This window comes from Camelina sativa, chromosome 17 (assembly GCF_030686135.1).
Source record: "Camelina sativa cultivar CO46 ecotype springtype chromosome 17, ASM3068613v1".
Taxonomy (NCBI): Eukaryota; Viridiplantae; Streptophyta; class Magnoliopsida; order Brassicales; family Brassicaceae; genus Camelina; species Camelina sativa.
Window position 1 is genome coordinate 13,232,326 of NC_141896.1, and position 15,971 is coordinate 13,248,296.

The 15,971-nt window shown below is 31.5% G+C and overlaps 1 pseudogene across 1 annotated transcript; it reads right to left on the reverse strand.

Annotated features, from left to right (window-relative positions):
- Window positions 1-8,283: 8,283 nt before the first annotated feature.
- Window positions 8,284-9,792, reverse strand: LOC147923644 (immune-associated nucleotide-binding protein 6-like; annotated as a pseudogene). Its single transcript, XR_015587469.1, has 5 exons — window positions 9,589-9,792; window positions 8,971-9,245; window positions 8,716-8,879; window positions 8,514-8,648; window positions 8,284-8,397 (listed from the first exon to the last, which is right to left on the reverse strand). The product of XR_015587469.1 is annotated as an immune-associated nucleotide-binding protein 6-like (transcript).
- Window positions 9,793-15,971: the final 6,179 nt, after the last annotated feature.

The following is a 15,971-nucleotide window of genomic DNA, read 5'->3' on the forward strand; positions in this document are numbered from 1 at the left end:
GATCACAAAACAAAATAGTCTTTATAAATGGATAAATGGATAATTATATTGATCTTTAAATATTATATTGATCTTTATACACTACAAAAAACAAACGTATTGTATCACATAAATAGTATCACAAAACTAAATGATATTGTTTTAAATTACTTTTAATAACTGATCTAAAAATTAGGTATTAACATCAATTACAATAATCGATACTATTATTGATTTGTACAGCATCATTTTCATTATAACCAATGCAAATCTAAATCATTTACATCACTTTAAAAATATTGATACAAATATATAAATTTAATTCACTTAATAATTGATGTATTTATTAATTTATATTCACAGCACTTAGAAAATAATACAAGTTTTACATCATTTTATAAATGATGTTAGGAATACATATATTTCAAGAAAAAAAAGTAATTGGATAAACATATGTTTTTTTTTTAAGTTATGTCGATTAAACTATCTATATATAATTTGATTTCACTATTTTTTAATTTTTTATTTTTAGCATGTATAGTGTTAAGCAAATTTTTTGTTTTATTTTAAAAACTCTAAAATATAAAACTTTTAAATATTTATTTCTTTTTGTTTTTCAAAAATAAGATTTGTAGTTCAAAAACTTAAAACAAAGAAAAAAAAAAGTTATATTTTTAATCGATTAAAACTTAAATCCAAACTGACAACAAAAAAAAAAAATAAATAATCCAAAACAGCTTGTATCCCACATCGACTGGGCAAAACAAAGTTCTCCTAATTGCTTCTATATATATTTACTTTACGTTGATCCATTTTTTGTGGGGATAACAACCAACTTTGGGTCCCATCATAAATATAGTATAAATATTTTTTTTTTCAACCAAAGATAAATAATTTTTGTCAGTTGAATATTTTTAAAAATGACTGAAAGACATAAATAATTAAATATTACATTACAGAAAAATATTTTCATATTATTTATTATAATATTAATTTTAACAACAGTTTTCTAAAATGATACAAATATTTTACATTAGTTTTGATAGCTGATACAAATATTTTATATCAATTTAATAAAATGATGTAAGACTTACAACATTTTTTGTAAATGATGCAAATGAACATCAATTTCCCTAATTGAAACAAATATTCATTTCAATCGATGCAAATTATTTGCATCAACAAAATGTAAATCATTCATTAAAGTGATGCAAATTATTTTTGCATCATTTAAAATTGATGCAAAAATATAAAATAAATGATGTAATACCACATTTTTTTGTAGTGATAAATTATTAAAAATGATACATGAATATGTAAAATAACCAGAGACATAATAGATAATTACATATGGATCATTTCAATTTTATGATCTTATGGTGTGGTGAATATGGTAAGGAAGTATGAAAATAATGACTTATAAGATGTTAATATAAAATAGAAAATGGAGATAAACATTTTAAAAGATTGAAATAAATATATAAGATATACATATCATATAAACTCTAAAACTAAGCTTTTACAATAATATTTGATTTGAATTTTTATAACTTATACAACAACAATAACAAAAAAATACAAAACAAAATAAAACAAAAAAAAAGATTTGAGAGTAGTGGAAGAAGATGAGAGAATGAAAGAGTGATAGACTAAGAGAAGAAGATAATGAGTATTTATAGGAAGAGAAATGATGAAAAATTACATTTAGAAAAATGAGAGTTACAATTCTAATTTATTGTTTTATTTTAATACAATTGATTAATACAACTTAGTGGAGAAATAAAGTTAATGCATAATTTATAGGGAGAATTTATATGATTTCAGTTTTATATTATGTGAGTTAAATGTGAAAATTAATTGTTTTTAATTTGTGTTTTAATATAAATATTTTTTTTGTTAAAATTGCATTGCCAAGTGGACCAATAAGGAAAGAGTGAAACCTTACTTTTATATATATGATTAAGATATTACTTTCTTTTTTTGGGGGTACAATTTGAGTTTATTTGGTTTTGACATAACTGACGAAGTCTTTTTCGGAATATGCATGTAATAAGTTCAGAAGTTTCCACTCCATTACATCCCTCATATAAAAAATGGTTCAAGTTTGATCAAAAAAAAAAAAAAAAAAAGGTTCAAGTCAACTAATATTTTTAGTAGATGAGCCTGGTCGGGTAGAACTTTCGAACTAATAGACTTTATGAGAAAAAAATATTATTATATATACCTGGGTTAGAATAAAAATAGATAAATAGTTTCAGTAAATTCTTTTGAAAATTTGTAAGCTTTATACCAAGAAGATTTTGTTTTTAAAATCGGACCATGGACAAATTTTAGTTATTAGGTGTAGATATCAAATCAAGGAGGACTTGTTCCCATCAGTCTATTAAAGGAGTCCAAAGTGTTGAAAGAGCTTGCGCATGCGGCACGTCACCATTCTACAGAAGGACCACGAGCGATCGTACATATCAGGCGCTCTCCTAAAACGGTAACATAAGACATCATTGCCTCAAACGTAAGAGACACCCTTGCTCTAGTGACAGGTTTCTTGCTAGAAAAGTATGGCTTTAGACAAGAGAAAAATATATTATCAGGGCACATTTTAGCAACCTGATTTGTTTTAGACATTTTCCTTTAAATTATGTTATATTGCCTTAGTTATAAAAGGTAGCTTCGATATGTACCAATTCCACTTGAGCTGTTGGACTACTTCCTTCGTCTTTGATTATAAACATGCATACACGATTTCTCTGTCTGACCATTTCTTTTTACATTACGCTTTGTTACGTGATATTAGAGTACACCTCGATTTACAAAAAGTCAAGGAATTATTCAAGATATTAAAAATCATTAGAGAAATACCCTAGACTAGCACCATTTTAGCACATATTACGCTTTCTTCCAAAATTAGCACATATTTTAAAAAAATATATTATATTAATTAATGACAAAAAGAGAAAAAAAAAAATAATCAGAAAAACTTAGGGTCGTACGAAAATGAAATTGGCGAAATCTCCGACAAGGAAAGAGCATATGTTTGGAGCTTGGGTTTTCACAACGAAAGCTAGATTTGGAAGGAAAAACCGATAGATTTCGATTTGATTGTGGTGTTGATGAAGACGACGAACTCAATTTTTTGCATACAACAAATCCACCGCCACCGTCGTTTCAGTCCTGCAAATTCCCACGGCCACAAATACGGACTCAGCGACAGCGAGCTTCAGTGAGAGAATCTTGTTCGCTGTTCTTGAATCTGTTAATCAAGGTAAGAATTAAAGTAAGGATTGAGTTTTTGGAATTTTCATTGTCAGATGTTGAAACTGTTCTTTGTAAATTCTGACTTGTTGGTGTGTGTAGGGATGTTAAAAGTGCAAATGAGGAACATGAGAGAGAGTTACCAATGATGAATGGGATCAAATATAAAATATCAAATCAATTGGAGTTTTGGACTCTGGGATTTGTTTATAAGCTCTCTTTAGTCTTGCTTCTCGTTTCAAATCATTGCAAGTCAGTTAACTAACAAAAAACACCAATCTTTAAACTTTTTTTTGTATGTTATTGTAATGTTTGAGTGAGCTTTTTGTTTGTCAAAAATAGATGATGTGTAGAACACATTTTTCAGAAATGGGGAAAAAGAAGAATAAGAAACTGATGAAATCAAGGCTTTGAAGCTTCTATAAGTATGTTATAGTGAAGCTTGTAAGGGGATGGAGATTAGAAGGACTGATTTGAACTGGTAGGTATCTAGATTGCTATGAGTTTTTGAATTGTTTTGCTAATGGCATAGATCAACTTGGTAGTGTTTCTTGTGGTATTAAGGTTAATCAATCTGGTAGTGTTGCAGAACTAGTTTAAATGTAAGGTGATATATAAGTTATCTCTTGAAGTAATGTTAACACAAAAATTGAATTCATGGACTGATCATGTTGTTGAATAAGGTTTTCAGCTCTAACTCAAGTGATTGATGATATACATGATGACAAATATTTCAAGAACAAAGCAGAGAGTTGATGATGAAGATGGGAAAATGGGCACTTGAGTGAAGTTTCAGTTCGTCATTATGGAAGGCCTTCCTAAATTTCAAGAACACCTTTCTAAAAGCTACGGAATCCTTCCAATTTTTTTTTAAAATGTGTTTTTAAATCTCTTTATATGTATTTTGCTTTATTGTATCACATATTACTTCATTAGTGATGTATAATGATTTGATTATGTGCACATATTGATGTTTTACAATAAACGTAGCAAACAGAAATATCTAACATGATGTTTTAGAAAGATCTTCCTAAACGTCAATGACTTCTTCCTAAATTTCAAGGAGTTCTTCCTAAACGTTAATGACTCCTTCCTAATGCTCTTTTTTCTTTTCATGACGGTCTTCCTAAAATTAAAGAAATCATTCATAAATATATGAGAATCCTTCTTGAATGTTACATTCAAATCCTTCTTATATGTTTACCGGTAAAAACATAGCTATCTACCAAAATATCGAGATATTTAATACAAACCTTCCTGAATATGTTTTAAAACAAGTCTTGTGGTGAAAAACATCCAAACTATCTTTCATAACCAAAATCCTAATGCTAAAACAAAGACCATATGGATATAAAGAATTAAACTGTAGATACTTCAATTTCATATGGCAACTGAAGCGTTCAATCTTGTATGAGCACCGTTCGTCTTTGATTATGAGTGTTATTGCAGCTCCAATTCTTCCTGAACTTTTTATGAACGTCATCCTGAAAGTCAAGGAAACTTTCTTGAATTTCGTTCAATCCTTCCTGAATTTTCAGAAGATGGAAGTAAGAACATATATATTTTAGAGCATACGTGAAAACTAAAAAAGAGCAAAACATATTAACAAATAACAGTATGTGCAAGACCATCCCAGAAAAAAACATAAGATAATAACAAAGAGATCAAGAATCTAAGAAGACATAAGATTAGGGTACAATAAAAAAGAGACAATATAATAAGAAAGGATGAAATTTTCCATTACCAAGTAAGCATCAAAGCACAAGGAGCAACACAAGTCCTCAAGCAAGCAATTGCAGCCTCATGTGTTCCTTTTCTCAGCAATTCAATAAATTTCTTCACAAGACTGTCTATTCTTTGCTACAATACTCATCATGGAATTTCTATGCAGCCCAACAGATAATACAACATAAAAATTGCAGGTTCTTGAATCATGAGCTAATCCTGGTTTCTTTGCAGCCCAACAAAAGAACATAATTGCAGGTTTCTGAGTATGTCGAAACTGTTCTAAAACCACTTTGATCAGATCGTTATCTACTTCTTCGGGATTAGTACTTGATTCAACACCACTGACCCCAATTTCATCAATAACATCATTATAATCTTCAAATTCAATTTCACCATCACTAACATCATAACTACCACTAGAGAAAGCTCTAAAACCAAGACTCACATCAAATAAAAGTGTAGAGGATTGTGGCAATGGAGGGTGATAAATAGAAGAATGAAACAGACAATAGAAAGGAAAAGACCTAGCACCGAAAAACCAAACTTCCTCTTCTCCTCTCCCATCGATTATGCAACTTTTACAGGAATTAAATTCATCCAAATTGAATATTATTGATGCTTGGGCTCCTCTGTAGTGTCTCAATCACTGACTTCAACTTCATGAATCACCTTCGATTGAGATCCGATTGGGTTCATCGGTGAAACACCATCATCGATTAGGTTTGGAATCGGAGAGAAGGAAGAGTGAGAGAGAACAGACGGTGGTTGCAATGTCACGATCTGGACTTCGACACTGTTTTAGTTTTATTAATATTTTCTTTAGTAAAATATAATTTTGTGCTAGTTTTGGAACATTTGAAAACATGTGCTAATTATGGAAGAAAAACTTAAAATTGTGCTATTTTTGTCAATTGCCCAAATCATTATTACCAGTTCAGGGAAAGTCATTTTAGCAATGCTCCGCCACAATTGGCCTGAATGATCTTTAAATTCTTTGGGAATTTTCAAACATTTATGGGGGAATTTATCTTTAACTGATTTAACATGTTAGTATTGTCATGGTCTTGAATTTCATCAGAGTAAGTGATATAGTATAATGGGAGTCTGCATGTGTGGTCAAGATAAGAAGAAGATTAGAAACACGTGAGACAAAGGCAATTGGAGTCATAACAGGATAAGATTGTCAACGTCACGAAAAGGAAATAAATCGGTTAACACTGTTTGTTAACTCTCTATAAGAGCATCTGTTAGCTCATCATTTTTTATTATGCAAAATCTGAATTGTTGTTCTCTTTTCATTTCTAGACATTTCCCTCATCATCTTGTTGGAGCTTCTCTGTGGAGTTTCTTGCAGAAGAAAAATTGGTGCTGCGTTTCATGAACGTTATATAAGTTATCTTTAATCGAATATATTGTCCTCTTATTCACGTTATCAAGTTATCTTTAATCTATTAATGTTTTCACTATGTAAATGTGCTTTAGCAAAAGAGTACTTTAAAACTAATATTAGCTAGATGTCATTAATTTAAAAAACTTTACTTTCCAGTTGTTTACTTAATATCAAATTGTAATGAATCATGGTCACAAAGAAAAAATCTTCCCGTGACAAACTCAACATATTGTGTTTTTTGAAAATCACTATATCGGTTTTTATTCAGTCTACTTTAATAAAATAAGAATAATAATTCATACCATTAGAACAGATAGCCATTTGATATATAGGGGTCGACTCTGCTACACTACACCAACTATGTTGTTCCTTTGATATACACCCTATACTTTTTGCCTCTTTTCTAAACTTCACAAACAATTTTTTTCTCTATCAAACATCACAAACTATACATTATCTTTTAATTGCAATATAACAAATTTAAATTGTGATTAAACTTACTAAACCATTAATCACGTTTTGAAAACCACGATTAAGGTTAATGAACCAAAGAAATGATACCAGAAAAATTTGGGTTTATATTGTATCACCAATAGACAAATTTATCTTATTATAATTATTTTACACCATCCACTTACACTTGCCAACAATTCCACACTTGAATTCAAGCTGTGTCATCTCCCATCTTCCTTAAACCACATTATTTCCAGTGTTTAAAACGTACTGATCAGTGACAACCTCTTTAAACTCAACACTATTGAAGAACACTTATATTGATCTACATAAAATCTATCAACTCTGCTCATTATGATACTTCTGTCAGCTCGCAAAACCATAGGATCTTTCTCTTCATTTGAACTGTCGGGAATTTAATTACGACCAACAGACAACTCATCAACGAATTTACTACTGAATCTTCTACTTAAATTCAAATCCGTCCACTCCATCCTCATCATCTTCGGCTTCGGCTTCACTGTCATTTTTATTTTTCTAATTACCCTCTCTTTTTCTTTTTAGTTTTTAGCTGTCATTTTTGTTTTTTCATGTCTGGTTGTATCTCATTCATGTCTTCTTTGTTCATAGCTCTAAAATTGAGCTGACGAGAGAGAGAAACTAGAAAGGAGAGAGAGAACTACAAAAGGAGAGAGGGAGAAGATCTTACTAGACAAATTGAGAGAAACGACTACTTGTTGCAACGAAATTGATCAAAGAGAGAAACCCTTAAAAATTGGGATTTTTATACTCCGAAGAAGACGTTTGCGTGGGTTCATTTCCTTGGTTTACTTAACCTAATCGTGGTTTTCAAAATGTGATTACCGGTTTAGTAAATTTAGTCACAATTTGAAATCGGTGTGTTGCAATTAAAAGATAATGTATAGTTTGTGATGTCTGATAGGGAAAAAAATTGTTTGTGATGTTTAGAAAAGAGACAAAAAGTATAGGGTGTATATTAAAGAAACAACATAGTTGGTGTAGTATAACAGAGTTGACCCAATATATAGACAGACATTAAGTAAATTAATATAATAAAAATTACATGACATGTTGATATATGTTAAATTTAAAGAGGTGATAATGATTGATAAATTATCCTATGATGAGACTCTCTTTGTTTATCATATATTGGATGATTCAACAAAGATCAGATCTTTTATCCACAAGAAAAAGAAAGAAAAAAAAAGAAGCAAAGATTAGATTTAATACACATATGGATGTCTAAACAGTAAATACAAGACGGTTCTTATTTTATTACAAGACGGTAAGCAAAGATTAGATTAATTAGCAACACTACTTACAAGGGTTATGAAATCGGGAAGCAAACAAAAGCAGAAAACCACATAGCACACATAAAATGAAAAAAAAAAACGCGCAACTTTCACAATCAGACTTTGACATGTGTCTTCCAACAATCTTTCCTCGATTGGGTACACCGATTACATGATGTTGCATGACGGCTTTGGATCTTGTTCTCTCCTTGTCGCCATGTTTTCCATTATACGCATCATTGCCTCGTGCATATCCAAAGCATTTGCTACTTTTCTCTCCACCTGAAAGAGGACGAGAACACATTGTTAAGGACGAAATGTGACAGGAGAAATATCTCAAGCCTCTATATATTTTAAGTAACACTCTTATAAAAAGTATACGAATATAGAATAACTACCATCATTGCCATTTCATCCATCTTAAGTTGAAACGACATCCTTAACTCATCCTTCTTCTCCCTTTCTTTCTCTGCTTCTTTTCTATACCTAGCTTCGGCTTTCTTTTCCTCGTCCGTAAGCTTCTTGGTCTCTTCCTGAGAAACACAAAGATTTGTAAATAACATATGTTCTGTATAGGCGTTTCAACCAGAAACTGATCACCTTTATCTGACGGTGCATCTCTTCCGTAAACGGTCTCCCTTCGTTTTTCCTTCAATTGCTGCAACATGGGCGAGAAGCTCCTCGATTTGCTTATCCTTCTTTTTTTCATCCTTGGTCTTATTATTAAACAAAACCTTTCTGTTGCCACTTAATGTGAAAATTCTCTGAAATAAAAAGTACGTAGATAGATTAATAAGCAGAAACGTGTACGTATAACGCAAGTTTATTATAGTAATAGTCTATCAAATCACTGACCGTCAGAAACTCAGGGCTTGTGGATAAATACGTTTTCAATGTCTGGTTGTTTTCTTCTAGCTCATCACCACCAGTGAATACAACGATCAAATAGTCAAGGATTCTACTCCCGAAGAGGCTTTGCAATGTACTAACCACGGACTCTTCCTCTTGCGTAATCCGATTCCTAGCGGATAAAACTAACACCACAGCATGTAATCCTTCTTCAACCAGAGCAAGACATCTAACGATTTCCTTGCTGATAAAGGCAGGTGTCGTTATCAAATCGAATAGACCTGTGTCACGAACCAGAGAGGAAACCAAATCATAGGCAATGGCGCAATGCGGATTATGAAACCGAGGGAGCATTGTTGGAAACAAAGTAATATCATTAAAAGATGATTTTAGGACAGATAATATGTAAGTAAATTAATTAACTGGAAAACATATAAAATAAAATATAAGAAAAATAACATTGGGAAATCTGAACCTATGGCTATCAATGAGAGAGTAATAACACCACACAATCTTCATTTGTCTTCATAGTATGACCCCGTTTCAAGCTATTATTATTATATGGCTTCACATGCCTTATACCTACGACTAAAGCATAATGTTGTATCAAATGTATAAACATACCAGGAGTGTCAATCACATTGATGATCGGCCCACTTTTTGTCACAGCTCTAAATGTCTGACATGTCATAGTAACACCTGTTGCTTGTGTTAATGAGGTGAACCTTTGCTGTCTAATGAGTGAGTTCCCTGTGGCGCTTTTTCCGTTGCCAGCACGTCCCACTAGAACTATGTTTTTTATTTGCGCTGAGCCAGAAGCCATGGACTGGTCACTCATGTTCTACAAAGAAACGAAAACTTTAGATTATTATTCGAACATATGTATAGGTGAGCGTTGTAAAATATTGAAATTAGCACCATAATGGGGAAACCCACGAGCTTTCTTAGCCTTTCTCAGTACTTGCCAAACAGAGTAGAACAGAAAAAAATTGATAAGCTAATATCCACAATGATCTATTTGAAGTTTCATTTAATAGGAGATCGTTATGTACAATATTATGTGACGACCAAGGCATTTTGGAAATTTACAAGAAACTTCTTCTATTTTATAGTTCTAAGTATAAAATGTTATAAATGTAATACTGTAAACTGCTAGCTTATTAGAATATGTAAAATCGGAAAAGGTGAAGTAACGAGAATCGGCAACAAGACGACTTTATGGGATTGACTCTGTAATCTTTTGCTGGCAATCTTGTCCTCCCTGGAACACCATTCGAGAAGATTCCGTAAGATGAGACTAAGCCTCAATACTTCAATTCGAGAAGATTCCATTTAAGTTTATCCAACCTCAATACTTCAATTCTTTATAGAAATCAGAAAGCCTTACAACTTCACAGGAGTCACAGATTTGTAGTTTTTTTTTTTAATGAAAACCACCATAAGAAGAATCATGCAAAATAGTATAACGCACTAAATGGGGCATAGCGAGGAGAACAAATGAAGCAAAATAAAAGAATGAACGGCTTTTACTCCAGAACAAGTTTACAACTATAATTTATAAAATGTCGACTATATTATGTAGCACTACTTTATCGAAACCATTTTTTATATAACTAGTCTAGTCTAAACCTCTTTTTTTTTTGGTTCAGAATCCTTTTCTGAAGTAAACGAAATGTTTATAGAAATCACTTTCCATACCGAGAATGTTCCGCCTTGTGATGGTCAAAGCACTTCTGATATCTTATATAATATAAGAAGGTTTTCTCCTAACTTTGCATAACACAACGACATTTGGCAGCGTATATTTTTGACAAATGTACTCACTTCTTAATTATTAAATTCTTTTAATTTATTTATCTTAAATTACATACATTATTTTCATATTCACTAAATTTAAATGATATTTCTGTACTAAAAAATATATTGACATTTATGCAAAATTCTTTTAGTAATTATATATAGATATCATTTATCAATATTTTATATAACTAACATAACATTATAATTTTGCATAGGTATCATTTATCAATATTGTATATAATTATCATAACATTATATTTTTGCAAATAAGAAAGAATTAAGGTTTTCTCCTAACTTTGCATAACACGACGATATTTGGCAGCGTATATTTTGACACATGTATTCACTTCTTAATTATTAATTTTTTTAAATTTATTTATCTTAAATTACATACATTATTTTCATATTCACTAAATTTAAATGATATTTCTGTACTAAAAAATATATTGACATTTATGCAAAATTCTTTTAGTAATTATATATAGATATCATTTATCAATATTTTATATAACTAACATAACATTATAATTTTGCATAGGTATCATTTATCAATATTTTATATAATTATCATAATATTATAATTTTGCAAATAAGAAAGAATTAAATATTAATATTATAAATTTGGACAAAATAAGTTTCCGATAATTAAAGATTTAAATATTAATATCATAATTTTAGAAAAATATAATGTGATGGTTATTAAATTCTTTACTAATTTCAAGCTATATAATATTATAATATTATAATAATTATTTGTTGACAAAAAAGTATAATATTTGTTTCACAGTTTTTGTGCCCAAATATCAAATCAATTTATTCTAAAATAATTTCAAGATATAAAACAATATGACATATATTTTTTAAATAGTAATCATTAACACAATTTATTGCATATTAATCCTTTAAAATGTAACTCCCATGATGTTTGAAAAAAAAAAAAACAAATCTTTCATCATATAAATACACTTTAATGTATTAATTGCAATACAATTTGTGTTTTACAAAAAAAAAAAAAAAAAAAAAAAAAAAAAAAAACACAGACAAAACCTTTGGTATATTTATTCTTTGAAATGTAACCATAACTCCTATTATGTTTGACCAAAAAAAACTAAAAAATCTCTCATACTACTACAAATTTATCTATAAATAGCTAGATAAAGTCTTTATCAAACATCATATTCCACCTCTCACATAATTTTCTAAATTTTGTAATATTTAACTTTTTCCTTTATGTGATATTTTTAGGTTTTGAAATAAATAAGTTGAGTCGAAATTTCGGAGCATATATAGAAGTCAACATTTGAAATGTGGTTATTCATTAGAAAGAGTTAGATGAATAAGGTCTTAGGCACATAACACATTTTCACTTGTAAATGTTGGTGAATGTTATTTCGAATGCCTATTTTGTATATCAATGTTGTAATTTGTTTTATTTTGATCCATTTGATAAATTTTTTCATATAAAAATTTTAGTTTTAGACCATAATTCATAAATCCTAATAGATTTTATATCTTAGTCACAATATTTATGCTACTTATTAACCATGCTATATTTTATACAAGTGTATTTGTATGTATTACCCATGAAAATGAATTTAAACAAATATTAACTTTTTGAATACTGTTACTTTAAATTTCTTCCTTAACGTTATAACTGTGTTTGTATGTATTTATTAATTTTTTCCGATAACCATTTCCATAATCCTTTATTTTATTTATAGGTTATGACTTCTCATGAGAAAGGTTTTGTGATGGTTTAGGGTTTAGAGTCGAGGAAGATTTGGACGTCTAGATGATATATATCTCATGATATGGGTTTTCAAAGCCATGTGATTCTTCCAAATTCAGTTTTTATTTTCTTACACAATTTTGTCTTAATTATTTTCTTAAAATATAATTGACATCTAATTTCTTTTCAAAACATTATTGTTTGGGTTATACTACGTATGCAATTATTTTCTCTTCTCATATGTTCCATTATTTTTCCTAGCCATGATCGATTGTTGATGATGTGATGATAGTGCTTACCCGCAAGCAGAGCCACACAATGGGATATGACCATGTGTGCAAGTTTCCATCAATACACAATTAACAAGACTCACCTCTACCACGTGTTTATCAAGTCGAAAGATCCAAAAATCACCCTAAGCTAATCCCAATTGCATTCTAGAGAGAGATACAGAGGGAAAGAGAGAGAAAAACAATATCTTGGAGAAGTAGACAAATTTGAGTTATCTCTTCTTCCATCCATCACATGGTTTTAGAAATAAAAACTTAGAAGAAAAAAAAATATCTTGTGAACAACTATTTTATGTTCTCTTAGATTATGCAGTTAACACTAAAAAGGTAACTCGATAATACGATGATATGTTTTTACTCTTTTCCGTTGGTCATTTTGAGTAAAATACAACATATATATATTTAAACAGAAAAGTATAACACAAAAAAAACAAATTTTATTTGATATAATAATATAAGTAACTCGTCAATACTCAATTCTAAACTAAAATACAGTTTGCATTTAGTATGTTCAATAGATATAGTATAAAAATGTAGAAATATCTAACAGAGAACTTTCTTTTCCAAATGCAATTAATCAAGAAACAGAAAGAGAATTGTAGTACTTCTAGAACACAAATGCATTTAAAGTCATTTGTATAATTCATTAAAATTAAAATAGTTTATTGCTAAAACATTTAAATTATAATAATAAAATTTTTAAGCATGTGTGAAGCATGCTGGTAATAGATAAATATCAAAATTACTTATGCTACCTTTAGTTATCTAATTAATAAAATTAATTACACAGAGAATGAAGGAAGAGCATGTGTTTTGGCAAAAGAAGAGGTTATTCGAGAAATTCAAGCTACTGTCTCGCTTTTCTTGGAGGTGTCTGGTTTTATAAGTTATTGATGTTTTATAGATTATGTTAATTCCCATAACACATAATGTCTATGCTCAGCTGCATTTTATTTTATACGTAATCAATGTTCTTTTTCCAACGTAAAAATGTTTGTACGTCTTGATTGTTCATCAAAACATGAAGAACTCTATATATTATGGGATACAAAACAAATATTTTAAAGTAACCTTTCATATTAACATTTTCAGTTTAATGCTTAACTAATCAATAGTCATTCATTTTAAGTGACTGGAAATATTTATTTAAAAACAAAAAAATAATAAACATAAGATAATTTATCGAAACATAAAATATTAAAATTTAAAATATTTTAATAAATCTAATATATGTTAAAATTATTATAAAGTTATCTCGTGCATCGTGAAACAACTCTTCTTTTTTTTATAACATATAATTCACTAGTGGTCCCATACCCACTAACATTCTAGCTACAATCAACAACCGCGGATAACCAAAGAAAACATTCCATTAATCCAATAAAATTCCAACATAAATGAACAATTAACCAATAATGCAATAATCCAAACCAACAATGAATAGCAAAGTTCCAACATCCTACAATGCTCTATCAACCTAATTCTAGCAACCTAACAATGGCTAGACCACAGTCAATCAAGCCTCTAGAACATCCTCCTCCTCATCGCCTTTGATTCCACGATCACACTTTTCCTTTACCTGCACACCACAAACAACAATTGAGATGCGTAAGTATTATCATAAATACTTAGTGAGGCCGTCCTTCCATCTACTAGGTTATACACACAAGCATATGAGACCCTCAAGTTTAAGCAAGCAAACAAAACACAAGCAATACATCAAACCAGGAAACCAAGTCTCGGTTGAGACTAGTGTCGACCGATGCCAAAAGAGAGTGTCGACCGATGCTCAACCAAAAGGTGTCGACCGATGCCACTAGGGTGTCGACCGATGCTCCACCAAATGGTGTCCACCGATGCTCCTTGAGTGTCGATCGATGCCTCTTCGACAGACACGAACTGCGCGAACCCGAACGTCGAACTCCCCTTCCAAATCATCTCGAATCCATCTCAAACTCACCCAATTACCTCAGAAATCACTGGGAATCACAAAAGCAACGAACCCAAGCAACAAAACAACACAAACAGCAAAGAAAACACCCAAACAAGAGAGATCTCATGCTTAGATCAACCATGGTCAAGCACTCACCTCAAGAACAGGAAGATTGGATTGAGAAACGTTGGAATCAACACCTCCAGGAGCTTCTCCTTCGTTTCCAGCAACAGCTAACACTTCTACAGCCTCAGATCTCTCCCAAATCACCAAGAACAAGCCCAGAAAAATCCCAGAACGTTTTCTCTCCTTTCTCTCTTTTTCTCACTTAACGGCGATCAAAAAGAAACTTCCCAAAACCCTTAATTCGTCCTAGACACTTATATCACGATTTAGGGATTTTCCTTGAACCAAACCGAACCAAACAGCAATTAAAACAAACCGGACCAAACCAAAAAACATGGTGTCGATCGATACACCAAGGGTGTCGATCGACACCCACACCAAAACCTTAAAAATTAGTTCGCGGATGTTACAATTCTCCCCCACCAACAAGGATTCGTCCTCGAATCCCGCCACACCGTCCATCCATCAAGGACCTTCGTGCCACCGTCAACACGGCCCGCACGTCCCCGACCGGACTAAATACCGTCAGCCAAGGTTTCCCGTGCACTGTCGCAACAGTCCGCACACCTCCGACTGAACCATGAGGTCTCCCTCTAGCCAATATACTCGCATCAAAAACACTATTTGCTCACAACTCAGTGCTTCCCCCGTCCGTGGTCGCAACCAACGAATCATGCCGGCTTGCTATCAGGCCATCCGCCTTAAGCTACGACATCCAGGAAGTCACTCACACACACTCCCTCCGCTCTCGGGTCGCAACCCTCGAGACATACCGGCTCACTGCCAAGCCGCGGCTCACAGCTACGGTATCCAGGGAGTCTCAAATATCCCGCTCTTGGGTCGACACCCTCGAGCGCGCTCTCGGATCGTCATCCGAAGCCTCATACCACTCCCACTCTCTGGCCACAAAGTCCATCGAGCTATCGGTATCACATGAGTTGGGCCCACACGGCCTTGAGCAAAACAATCTAATGCCAACGAGTATCTCCCGGCTAGATCTACCTCAACATTTCCCACAAAAATTCTCTTTTTAGAACTTTCTATTTCTGGAAACCTTCCTTTTGTGGAAACTTTCTATTTATGGAAACTTCCAAAAATAGAAACCCGAGCTATTTCTCTTCTTCCCATG